Raw genomic sequence first — 14,243 nt, forward strand, 5'->3', positions numbered from 1 at the left:
CCTGGCACTCTCTGGAGGTTTGGAGCTGTGCTGTGCTGGCTGCAGTTGATGGGAGTTGTAACCCAAAGCCTCTGGATGGTGCCAGGTTGTGGGAGGCTTATCTAGAGGGAGAAAGGTTCACACAGGAAAAGCCTATTGTCGTTTTGCACACTTTCCTGATACCAGGTGGGGTGAGCACAACCAGCCATTAAGATGAAGTTCGAAGAGCAGGTCACAAATATTGACAATTATCATAGAGGCAGCCATACTGTGTCCAATGCAAAAGAGCCAGTCTGTGAAAATGACTGTGTTTTTGGAGCACACGTAGCAGTAACATTTTCAAGCATTGCTATGGCGGGGTGGGGGGTGGGGAATCATGAGGAAGGGTTAAAGACTTTCGTGGGAATACAGGCATTTGTGTGACAATTGCAGCAGCAGCAAACACTTCAAATGACATACTTGACAAAAGTTGGAAGATTCTGAGGGAGTGGTACATAGCAGATCCATGGACCACATGTTTGCTGTGTATAATATATGAAACAGGGATGGAGGGAAGGCTGTGGACGCCTGGAAACACCAGCTTCCTTGACCTTACTGGGTTCCCAACAACAAGAACAAGAGACTGATGGCTGCATATGTGGCATGCCATACTTTGCAAACATCCTGCCTGTCACCTATTCTTTCTTGGAATTCAGGGGACGGAACTCCATAAAATGGACTTGGCTGAACACTTCACAGGCAGGCAATGTTTCTATCAAGTGGCTTGTTGTATGAATCACAGAGGCAAATTATGCCTGGCTCCTTCAGTTTCTACTGAAAACTGGATTGGAATAATTGGAAAGGAAAGAGAGCATCTTCTACGACCATTCATCCCCCGGTTTGACATCGCTCTATTCTGCTTGCAGATCTGTGTTGCTAGGAGAGGTGGAGAGAAAAAAAGAAAGAAAGGAAAGAGATGAATGAAAGAAAAGCAACTGAGCTCTGACATAGTGATTAAGCATAGAGCTCTGTTGTTCCTTCAGCCCAAGTCCACCTACTGGACCCAACTAGAAATTGCATGATTTTAGCACGTTGCTCAGAAAATAATGCTCCCATAAAATAATGCAAATGTATTAATCTATAGCTGGCTTCCCCTCTGATAAATAAATATGCATTTTAATAAGGGTAAGTGGGAAGAAAATGAGAATTTTGTGCTAAAAGCCTGCAAATTAATACAGCTAGAAAATTCTGCAGTTGGTCTTCAACTCGGAGGGGGCCTTTCTAAATGAGGTGTGGACAGTTGCTATGGGAGTGGAAGCTCGTTCTACTGTGCCTTGTCTGAGCCAGAAATCAGAGCACCAACAAAAATACATCTGCATATATATTTTGTCCAAAATCTGTTGCAATTGAGCTGACATATCCAGCCCCTCTCCCTCTAGATTTTACCTGTTTGCTGAGAAAGCAAGGGGGAACAAGAATATTACAAGGTTTGGAATGTGATTTTAACATGAGGAAGGTCACCTTGATTTAGAATGCCAACTGCTGCCCTCAACCACCTTACACTGGCACTAATGTTATTGGACTACAACAGGTGTGGTGAACCTTTAAAAGCAAGCATGATCAATGTTCTGGGATGATGGGAGTTGCAGCTCAGCAACACCTGGAGGACCAAACATTCCCCAAATCTAGACTGCAAGATGACCATGCAGATGATCCGCTAAGATTAGCCTTTGCAGTGTGGCACAGAATTATTGGAAATGCTCTTGAACTTGTACACATGTGTAACTTGTCACAAGCCTCTGTGGCATAGCAGGAAATTCTAGGGTACATCTCCCTGTTTGTGTGCTACATCCTGTTCCATTGGCCACCTCCTAGACTGTGAGGCAGCATAATTGGTAGAGGGACATATGTTGTGCAGACTTTAGGTAGACCAAACTTGGTGTTTTGGAACCATGTACAAAGGCAGGACTTGGATGCAACAGAACCTCACTCTCAGTGTATTTACCAGTCATGTCTCAATTCCTTCCCAAAACCTATCCCAGAAGACGAAGAGGATAACTAAGAGTTGTACAGTGGTACCTTGGGTTAAGTACTTAATTCATTCCAGAGGTCCATTCTTAACCTGAAACTGTTCTTAACCTGAAGCACCACTTTAGCTAATGGGGCCTCCTGCTGCCGCCCTGCCGCCAGAGCACAATTTCTGTTCTCATCCTGAAGCAGTTCTTAACCTGAGGCACTATTTCTGGGTTAGCGGAGTCTGTAACCTGAAGCATATGTAACCTGAAGCGTATGTAACCCGAGATACCGCTGTATTCAGCATTGTACTAAGGATATTGTCCCATCAGCACAAGTATTTCTGCTTTCCTAGGCAATAAAGCAATATAGGTGATGTATGAGGATTGGCTAGTAGCTGCTGAGTGGAACTGTCACTTTTCATGTCTCCTGGTGCAGCAGTAGTGGGCAGGACAGCACTGGAGGTCTGGGATAACTCCTAGATTGTGAACATTCCCACAAAGGGAAGCAAGATGCCTCCAGTCACTGACTTCACACCTTCTATTTAGGGCTTTTCAGGCAGTTCCCCTGCACAGGACACCGAGCCGAGGGAGTGCATAACTGAGAAGATCCATAGTTGAGAAGATCCATTTGGGAGAAAACAAATTTTGGCTTCACACAGGACACCATATTATGACAGATTACCAAAGTTTGCCCCTGCATCACTTGCGGCTCCTTTGGTTCTGCTGAAATTCAGCTCAGGTTCAGTCCAAGTTGCAGACTTGTAAGTACATAAATATAAATATACCATTAGTTTTCAGAGTGCAGGGTATGCTTATCTGAAAGGTTAAGCAATGTAAGAGCAAGTTAGAACCTGGAAAGTAATCAACAGCAATGTGACTGGCTTATGAAACAAGGAGGAATAAACAGCTTTCTCCCTAATTTGATTTACGTATATTGCACTTTTAATGTACAAAGCACTTCACAATATTTATTTAGTTTATCCTTGCAACAGCCCATGAAATGCAGCGTGTATATATTATGATAATTCCTCTCTAATAAAATGAGAAATGAAGGCTGAGAGACATTGATTTGCTCAAGTCTGTTGGCACTGTTGGCTAGAGGTGGAGCATTTAGTGTCCCTCAACTACCTACAAAAACAAACATTCATATATCATCCAGTTGCCTTTTCCCATTTGACTTCGTTATCTTGACTCAGCATTTTCCATTTTAGGAGACAATCCTAGGAACACTTAATACCTGGGAACAAGTCCCATTGAAGTCAATGTGAGCTACGGCATTGCTTATGAAAAGGTAAATCCTGTCAGGAGAAGATTTCTTCGAGAGTGTCAATAAGCAAATGGATAGAGGTGGTCTGGTGTATATTATATACTTTCAAAAAGCTTTGATGATGTGGCTTCTGAGTCAGTTTAGCAGTCATAGGAAAAGAGACATAGGATACTTAGATGCCTAACAGGTTAAGGAACAGGAAGCAGAGAGTAGGAATAAATGGACAGTTCTCCCAGTGGAGCTGCTTAAACCTTGGCATTGGGACTTGTGTTTTTAAACTTGTTTATAAAACTAGAAACAGAGGTGAGAAGTGGGATAGCCAGGTGTGCTGATGGCAGGAAATTGTTGAATGTGGTTAAAAAAAGAAGATATTATGAGGAGCTCCATAAAGATCTTTCCAACATGGGTGAATAGACGGTAAAGGAAGAAGTGTAAAATGATTTACATTGTGGGGGAATATTAATTTCATATATACACAGTGCCTGAACTGGTGGTGACTGGGAAGGAGCAAGACCTGGGAGGCTCATAGTGGATAGCTCCATGAAGTTATCAACCAGCATGTGACAGCTGTGGAAAAAATGAATTTGATGTTAGGTTTCATTAGAAAACAGATTGAAAATAAACTACTAATATCACAGTGCCATTCTACAAATCTATGGTTCAACCACACTTGGACTGCTGTGGATAGTTCTAGTCACCTCCCTTAAAAATGAATAGGGTAAGAACAGAGCAAACACTTAGGGAAAGGGGTGGGGAAAATAATCAAGCCAGCACCTATCCATCAAAATTAACTTGATAAGCACAAGTGAGCTAGAATAATGATTTGGATGTTTATTCCCAAATATATGCAACATGATAAATCATCCATCACTAAAGCATGTATGATGCTCAAGTATTCAACGTATTTCCCTGAGTGGTAACCCTTGGATTATGCAACATGTGTTGTGATGTTTTGCAATGATTTTACTAGCCTATATGATCATGTTTTCTTATTGATTTAAAGGTAAGCAGCCTCGAGTGCTCTTCTAAAAGACAAGGGGTGTCAAGATTTAGAAATAAATAAGTAGAGTAAATAAAAATATTAAATAGCATTGGCACCATTATGGATTCATCATAATTATTGTAATCAGAATTAACGGAACTTCCATCCTTTATTTGCTCTTTAGTGTTTTGTGTTATGTGATTGTTCTGAGACTGAGGAACACTCTGTTAAAGTTCATCCCTGATTGATTATTAATTTCTGCAATCATGTGTTGTTTCTTGATTATCGTCTTTTTCTTTCAGCGATGTGACTTCTTGAAGTGAAAGCACTTTTGGATGTTCATACTTTACCTGTGTCTGTTCTATCTAGGTAATTTAATTAGAAGCTTTCAGTGCCATTCAGGTGGAGTTCAGTCAATCTGGTGCTGATATATCAGTGTTGTCCATTTCAATCTGGCTTCAGGCCTAGGTGTGGGATGGAGACTGGCTTGGTCACTTGACCTTTGCTGAGAGAGAAACAAGGCAAGATTGACCATGTTTATTCTTTTCAACCTTTTACTACATCAACCATCGTCTCCTTCTCTGCATTGGCTTCCTGAGTGGCATATTGGAGGCAGTTCTTGGCATTGGTTCTGCTATTTTTTTAAAGGGGAGGGAATTCATGGAGGTGCAGTGTGAGGATTATTGCTTGACCTTTTGGAAGGTGTGTTTTAGGGGGTCCCACAAGGATCTGCTTTTCTCCTATGCTGTTTAACATCTACATGAAAGCGCTGGGAGGTTTGGACTGAGATGTCACCAGTATACAGCTGACATCCAGCTCTAGCTCACCCCCTCACAGCAGAGAGATTCTGTAAGGCTATGGGCCTCCTGAAGAGAAGCTTTGGTGTGATAATGGATTCGATCAGGGTGAACAAGCTGAGACTCAATTGTGATACGATGGAGGGACTTATTGTTGGTGAACAGCGTTCACCCTGTTCTGGAAGAGATTGCACTCGATCAGCTCCAACATTGCCATTAGAAGTTCAAGCAGCTGCTAAAGTGTCTTTTATCATCTTTGGCTGATGCCGCATACCTGAATGGAGATAGCTTAGGCACAGTTTACCCATGCTGTGATAACTTCTTGCTTCAACTATTGCAGTGCTGGCCTGCTTTCATAAAGGGTCCAGAAACTGCAATTGGTTCAAAACAGGGTCAAAAGACATTTAACAGGGGCTAGGAATTTTTACCATATCATGCCCATGGTTTGCCAGCTGCGGCGGCTCCCATTCTGCTTCTGGGACCAAGTTAAATGTTGGTTTTAATCTACGAAAGTCTGCAAAAGTTTGGCACCTGAAACACTGCCTTCTCCCTCAGATGCTTTTTGAACTGCAAGAGCCTCTGCAGAGTGAGTCCCTGCTCTCAGTGCCCCCATAAAGTGAAATGAAATGGAGACAGCCTTTTCGGTAGTATGGTGTGTGTGGAAGTTTATTATTTGGTATATTAATTGTATCCATTGTTTTTTGTTGTTGTTTAGTCGTTTAGTCGTATCCGACTCTTCATGACCCCATGGACCAGAGCACACCAGGCACTCCTGTCTTCCACTGCCTCCTGCAGTTTGGTCAAACTCATGTTGGTAGCTTCGAGAACACTGTCCAACCATCTCATCCTCTGTCGTCCCCTTCTCCTTGTGCCCTCAATCTTTCCCAACATCATGGTCTTTTCCAGGGAGTCTTCTCTTCTAATGAGGTGGCCAAAGGACCAAAAAGGATTTCCAACCAAAGTAAAATAACCCACATAAATATCACGTCAACATTATTGCAGACATAATTAATGGTTGAATGACATATCATTGGTGATGCCCAAATACCCAGGAAAGCAAAAACATAGTTGTCTGGCACTAAAACAATGTCAAGGTTGGAGTTAGGCAAGTAATTCTACTATAGCTACCAAGTGGTGAAAGGATTCCATAGATCAGAACTTGTAATCCGTCGATTTGTATGCCACTTTTCTACCGAAAAATTGTGCCCAAAGCACCTTACAGCACATGAAAAGAGGACAGTAACAAACAGCAACACAGAGTAAAATAATAATTACAAACAATTAGCAATTAATCCATTTCAATAATAATTTACTTCAAGAGCATGCCATACTCTAAACTGTAAGCCAGAAATGCAAAGTAACTGCAGAAAGCGTCCGCAGGGGTAAAAAGTAACTTAAACTACACTAGTAATATAAAATGCATAAATTACAGTGCAGGAATGCAAACATAAAAATCCCATTAACCCCTGTCAACATGGGAGCAGTGAAAGATGCCCACAGATCTTCTTCCAAATAGGGTTTGTCGAGAGTTTCCAAACACTCAACATACAATACCCAGTAGCTCTGCTCTTCACAGACACAACCCAGCCCCTTAGCTCTCAGAGAGGGCATTATCCTCAGTGGTCTCCTTCTGTCACTAGGAGAGTGCCACAATCAATGGGCCAAATGGAGTGGCACCCTAAGCCTCATGCTAAGCCTGAAGGAATGACACTCAAAGGGATGGCCACGCCTTTGGCTTATCAATGCAAATAATTGTTTTGTAGGATCAGAGCTGCAAGTTGTAGTTCTGGCTGTGTCAAAAGCAAAGAATCACCCTCAACAAAAATTCATGGTTAATTCCTTAAGTTTAGGATCTATTTTCCTAGGTGCCTTGGAAATTCTGGACGTAGTAATGCTACTAAACGTAGCAATATTATTTGCTCATTTTGAATATTTTTCTAAGTTGTTTTGCAAGATAGGTTTCCTGACATTCCAGGTCTTGTACAAACACATCCCCAGATTTTGGAACCCAGAGGCTGACTAATCCTGCTGTTTCTCTAAATATTTCTGCCGTCTCTTTCAGCCCTCCCCCTTCCGATTAGCTAGTTATAGCCACGGTTAAGGATCTGACCATTATGTTGGCCTAGGATTACATAGCGGAGTGATATAATAATGCCATCAAAAGTTGATAAAATAATTGTGTTGCATAAATAGCTCTTTCAAATAGCTTTAATGAGAAGCATCTGTCTAATGTGTACAAACGTATGTTCCAGGAAATGTAAAAATAAATACAGATCAGCATATATAAACAGAGGAGAAAGTAAGTATAAAAATATATATTTTATATAGTTTGAAGTATAACTTTTATATACTTAACATCTTTAGTATAAAGTCTATATTTATACTATGTTTAATTTTAGTGGCTGTATTCTGTAGATTTTAAATACTTTTGCTAATGGTGAAATATATATTTTTATAAATGCAAGTAACCTGGCTAATAGCAAATTTTAATAGCTTCCTTTATATAACCTGGACATCTTTTCCATGCACATTTCATGCTGCTTTGGATACATTTTTCCTTATCATCTGAGCCTTCCATTTTCATGCCATCTGGATTTTTGGAACATTCTGTTTATGTTCCATTTTTCATATGTCACATGCTTCTGAAAAGCAAAAATACCCTCCCCCATTGTCTTTCCCCTCTCTCTGATCAATTCCTCTTTCTTCTCCATCTAATCCCCAAACCACACAGTAGGTGCCAGTTAAAATGAGACCTGGAAAAAAACCCCAACTACCTTTGTGAATGAGTATCAAGGTAGGCAGAATTTTTTGTGGCTTCAACACTTACCGTAAGTCAGCACGGAGTCAGAAGAATTGGGTTCACTCCTTCTCCTTTAGGTGGCCTTGGGCAAAGTGCTTAATCATTGTCTGTTTCTCCACCTACGAAACTGAGATAATAACGTTTGCTCTTATTTACAAAATCACTTTGATATCCTTGGATGAAAGGCACGGTTATACACATGAAGCCTGCTGAAGTTTTTGTGGCATTTCCTAGGGCCTTGCAATCCTTTTTCTGACAAGCTGAGAAACCGGCCCTTTTGTTGTCTCTGGGCACAGTGCATATTTTTCAAGGTGGAGCTTTGCAGTTTTGTCTCATGAAACTTCCAACAGTCGTTCATGCAGTTCAACACAAATTCATACATAGTATGCAGAACATAATGCATTGTACCACCTAGATTTTTGTTTAGTCTTTGCACTTCCAAATAAGGATTCTGGGGGAAAAGAAAATATGAGAAATAAAAAATCCAAATCCAAAAACCAGACAACCAATAAATAGATCAGGCACAAGCATTTCACATACTCCATCCCCAATCTTATACAGAAGTAGGTACACAAGTCCTTGTTTTCAGCTTCTCAACTCTTGAATTAATAAAGAATCTTGTAGCATAGTAAAGACTAACAAATTTATGATGACGTAAGTTTCCTGGAACAAAAATCCATATAATCAGATCCATGAATTGCCATCCTCTCATGGTGCAGAGGGGAAAGGAGAATTATAAAAGGTGGTGGTTGTTATTCTTATTATTCTTAATTTGTTAGCTGCCTTCTGTACAAGTGTCTCAAGGTGTTGTACAAGAAAAAGAGCAGACGAAAAAAGAACAGCAGATATATTTAAAAACCAAAAGCAATACAAAATAGACATTCATGGCAGAGACCCAGTCATCCAGCTGAGACAGCCAATGGAACAAATATCTTCAATTGTTTCTGGAAGGTGCGGATACTGGGCACCTGTCATATCTTGACAGGACTGCTGTTCTACTGGTAGGAATGAAATGTAAAATGTGGCAATTCACTTAAGAGCTTAAATATAAATATATGCACAATATATGACCATTTGCTACAGAAGCAAGCATGGCGGAATAAATGAACAAATGTAGTGGGGAAAGAAAGTTGACTCTGTTCAGATCCAAACTGATAGAAGCAAGTTGTAACTCTTGAACTGTGGGCTGTTCCTTTCAAAGGTTGCAGGCCTAAACACACCAAGTAGCTAACAGAGATGGGTGGATTTCAGATAACAGCCATTGGGACAATAATGGAGGCAGAAGGTGTCTTAACTCCACCCCTTGCCCCATCTTCCCAATGAAAATCCCCCACCCCAAGATGCCATTGTCATTATTTTGCCACATAAACATTTATTCTAATGGGTCCAATAAGTAGCTTCAGGGGGGTGGCTGTTGATTTCCATTGAAGGTTTTTCTACAATCAAGCAGTATATATACATTTTATGAAATTAAAACAAAAAACAAATAAGAAGGGGTTAAAGCCCCTTCTGTGCTGTAGTCCAAATCTGGATTAGCCATCCCCTGCTCCCCAAGCAGTCACTATTTGCAAAATTTAAGAGGGAGGGAATATACTGACATGATCATGTATAGTTCAGTCCTAAAGCATCTCATTGAACTTAGTGGGACTCCCTTTTTATTAGCTAATTATCATGTCAACGATCTGTGGCACATGTAGGTACCCATGTCTCCCATTCAAGCCCTGAAATAGATCTACACCTGCTTAGCTTTCTAGCAAGATTGTTGCACCGCAACGCTTCCCAGCCTGGGGACCCTAACAAATCTGAATAAACATGTTTATTGCATGAGTTACTGTATATGTTGATGCAAGTAGTTGCTTTTTTGGGGATGGGGGTGGTTGACTGTTACCTATGTGAGTCTAACAATTTTTCACTCTTCTTTATCACACGAGCATGCTTGTCTTTCTCACTATTCTTTTTTAAGTTCCACTGGACTCAGTGTCAGAAGCGCAGTATTTTAAGCGGAATCTACTACCTCCCAAGCCCTTCATTAATTCCATTACTCTTTTATCCCACCCTCAAGGAACTCAGAAATAGGGCACATGGTTCCTGCTGCCATTTTATCCTTACCACAGCCCTGTGGTTAGGCTGAGAGACAGTCACCCAGTGAGCATCATGACTTCACCCAAGGTCACCCAGTGAACTTCATGGCTGAGTAGGGATTTGAACCCTGGTCTCCCAGGTCCTAGCCTGGCATTCTAACCATTGCACCACACCAGCTCATCTACCTAACATACCCAAAACGGACGGTTAACGGATATGAGCTTTAGCTCCAGTTTGCAACAAGTGCACTACATGACCTTGAGCAACCTCCTTGGACGGCTGACTCCCTTTCCTTGGAACAATGCTGTGTTACCCTCGGGAGTGTGTGGTGTGTATTTTTAAGTGTTACTATTGCACAATGGGCAGCATCAGGATCAATGTGTGAGAGAGCCTCTGGCTCGGGTTTGACCTCCTCCCTGAAGTTCATTGGGCGGCTTTGTGGAAGTCACTCCACAAGGCTGCACAACAACCGTTCACCCACATCTCACAGGGTTGTTGTGAGGACACGGAAAGAAGGTCAGCCCTGTGGGATGTAGAACATGTTGTGCCCTGGCAGTGCGCTGGAGAAATGGGTGGATGTGAGGAACGCTGGGGAGAAAGTGAAATAATGAAACCCAGAATGGATTATGTAAAACACCCTATTATTTATCTATTGTGTGTGTGTGGAGGGAGAAGGAGAGGGAGATCGATCTCATCTGACTGAGGTTGCAAGGCGAATTTCACCCACCCCCATGCCCAAAATACGATGCAAAAGAGTTTGATTCGCCTGCCTTCTCCCCGCCCCAGTTGTTCCTTCTTTGACCCCCCCCCTTGCACCCGAAGAAGGCAAATGCTTTGCAATGTTGTGTGCACAGCTTCTCTCTCTCTCTGCCATTTTACTGGGACACAGCAGACAGCTCTTTCCCTGCCCCCAACTCAGCCTGGGCTTTTTTCCCTGTCTCTTAACTCCACCAGTACAGCAGTGAGCTGAGCTCTGCGTATGTGTATGTGTGTAGAGGGAGGAGTGGGGGGGCTAAGCCAAACCCGCCTGCCTGTCACTGGAGTTTTAGTTTGCATTCTGAAGAAAGGAGGAGGGGGAGGGAGGGGGAGGGAGAAGGGAGGGAGAATGTCTTGTTTGTGGCTTGTCAGCAATTGCTTGAGACAAGCTTCCATGTGTGAAAGCTACTTGGCATGAATGCCTGGGCCGTACCAAGTCTCCCGGCAGCGAGAGGGGGGAGGCCGAAGGAAAAACAGAGCCGCCCGGAGCAGACAATAGGCCCCTCAAGTGTTCCCCCCAAGTTGCTTTGATGTTGTCCTCGTGTCTTGGTACCAGGAGGCCGGGGGGCTTGCAAGGAAAGGGGCTCGGGTGTTGTTTTTGTTTTTTTGTTTCCTTTCACTTTCCACCCCCCCTTTTTTTCTTTTATCGCCTTGGCGGAAAATGATTCTCCAGAAATTCTCCTCATAACACACAATTTAAAAAAGAGAAAAGAGAGAGGGAGAGAGAGGGAGAGGGGGGAAAAAAAGAGACAGAGACAGAGAGAGAAAGAAAAACAGGTAAGAGAGAGGCTACATTCCCTTCCCCTTCTGTGTGGCACCACAAGCAGCAGCAACACGAGCCCGAGAGGAGCTTGTTTGCTCCCCAGCCTGGAGCGCTCCATGCTTGGCAAGGAGGAGGGGGACCACGCATTGCTGGAGCTGCCTCGCCGGGTTGGGGGCCAGTGAGTGGCAGGCGGCTGGTCGCCTCGCAGGCGCTCCGGGGAGAGCGAGCCCGGGAATGCGTGCTCCTCTCTCTCCCGCTCTCCCTATGCATGCATGTATTGGAGGTGGCTCCTGGTAGGCGCTGTTATTTGGTTGCAGTTGCGCTTCTCTTCTCTCCCGCCCCCCCCCCCGCCGCTGCCGCCGCTTTCCGTCTCCTTCCTCGCCCCGCGAAGCCCAAGAGGAGGGGGGCGGCTGCCGCTGCTGGGCAAGCGGAGGGGGGCGCGCGCGGAGCAGCAGGCTCCTGGCTGGCGGCCTCGGAGCTCCCAGCTCTCCCACCTCCTTCATTCACAGCTTCGGAGAGCGCAAGGGCTGCCGCTGCTGGCCCGGCTAAAAGCCGCCGCAGCCGCTTGCCTGGCGAGCAACAGCCCTCTTGGCTGGGGGGCGGAGGGGGGACGCGCCTTTGCACAAGACCCAGCCCAGCTTTGGGGCTGCCGCCGCCCCTACTGCTGAGCGAAAGATGCACCGAGGTCGCAGGGCTCAGACTGGAGTGGGGCAGGGAAGGAAGGGGCATCACGAAACTTTTCCCACTAGGGGTGGCGGCGGCGATCTCCGCCTTCTTGCCATGCGCCTCAGTCCCCCCCCCCCGTAGTAAGAAAAGAAAAGATGCACACCCATCTAACCCACCCAAGGGAATTGTTTCATTGTGGCGTTAAAATTGTTCTCGCTGGCCACAAGGGTTAATGAGGTCAAACTTAGCGCGGTTTTTATGTATTTGTCTTTTTAATCGCGTTTCAAAAAGCTTGAGCCCCTTCGATTTACAAAGAGGCGAAGGAAAGAAGCACGGCCGTTTGCAAATGAACACAAAAGCTTTTCTTTTCTTTTATGAAAATGTTTTAACTCGCCCCCCCCCCACCTGTTGGCTCCTTGTCGTGTTCTGTTGTGTCTTTTTTGCAAGATTTACTGGGCGATTGATACTGAGAATGAGGTGGGAGGAGGAATCGGGTTTTTTCACCCGCCTCTCTAATTGTACATATGTTGTGTTCTTTTGCCCCCCCCCCCTTTTAAAAAAGCTGGATGCCAGGAAGAATGAGACCATGAATCTTTTGTCATTGTTATATCCAGAATCTTGTGTTGTTCTGAGTCTAGCGGACACGTCCAAATCTAGACGGTTTGCAATAAAGCTTGCGGGTTGTGTTTTTTTAGGGCAACATCTCTTATGGATTTGAGAGAGTAAACAACATTTTATGTAGAGAACGGTGCTGTTTATCATTCAGCAAATAGCTGGCCGAGTGTGAGGGGCAACAATGTAAGAGGGCTGCTTGCTCACTGCTGCTGCTGCTTTTGGAGGGGATAACCTTAACTGCTGTTGAGGCAGTGCTCAAAAAGGGAGAGAAGAGCTGTTTCGCTATTGCTGCTCCTTAAAAATAATAACGTTGCTCTTCGTTCCTGTGGATTCCCATTATGTTTAAAATATTGATGGGATTTTAACTGAAACTGAATTCTCTGAGGTCTCATAGCTTTTATCACACACCATAAGTCTGGAGTGCATTACTTTTGGACAAATAGCAAGAATCTAGAAATCTGTAGAAGTCTTGACTGGCACAAATACTTCCCCCTCCCCAATGCCCCCCAATGCAACTGGAACCATACAGGAGCGGGTTGAGGAGGGTGAGGAAAAGAGGGAGAAAGAGGTCTAACGCTTTCCCAGCCCGGGCCTGTAGGAGATTACCATGTGCGTTAAAAGACTGAGCAGGATGGGAGAAAGGGGGAGGGAGACAAAATTGGCCTGAGACCCTCCTCAGTCTAGCAAGGAAAATGGAGGCTCTCTTCTGCCTCTGCAAAGTGCAAAGCATGAATTCTGTCTAGTGACTAGTCCCATCCGTCTACACACACTCACTCACTCACTCCAGCACTTCTTCCACACCCAAACTTTATTTGGGTGAGATAGTATCTTTAATGTTAGGTGCAGCTCACAACGTACAATGCAGTTATAGGAGTAAATAGGAGGAAGGAAGATCTAAGTGTAGTAAGTCAGGATAAGAGAAGGAACCCAAGTTTTGAGACCATTGGGTGCGGGACAGGCTCAAGAGAGAAAAAGAGAGGAAGGGCACAGTTTTTTCTTAATGCAGGGCTGCTTTGCACATGACACTTTACCCAAACAGATATTGGGAGAAAGAGTGGTTACATCTATGCGCACCACTATAGGTGAAAATTCTACATGTGTTTTGTGTGTGTATGTGCGTGCTACATATTCACATACTGCGAAAGTATTATTGCATATGTGCAGATGTATGGGTGAAATTATGAGTGCGAAAATGTGTATAGTTGGATCGAGGTAGTATGAAGGGGGAGAGAAATAATGCAAATATGCAGATAAGGTAAAAGGGCAACTCCAAAACTGAGGTTCAGAATGATCCATGAAATCTCTTTCTGCAAGGTACATTTTGACATGAAAGAGGAGCTCTTGGTTGTTGTTGAAAATGAGAGGGATACAACTGAACATTGCTGTTTGTTTGTGAAAAGGGAGGTAGATATATTTATAAAATTATGAGAATTATGTAGATAGGCCTTGTAGGAAGGATTATAAGTGAGTGAGGATTGAAGTTTTAGTGAGGTTTTGGTGGTGAAGGAAGGATCTCTGTTGGTGATCTAGTGAAGAAGCAGA

This window comes from Podarcis pityusensis (assembly GCF_964106645.2).
Source record: "Podarcis pityusensis genome assembly, chromosome: 4".
Lineage (NCBI taxonomy): Eukaryota > Metazoa > Chordata > Lepidosauria > Squamata > Lacertidae > Podarcis > Podarcis pityusensis.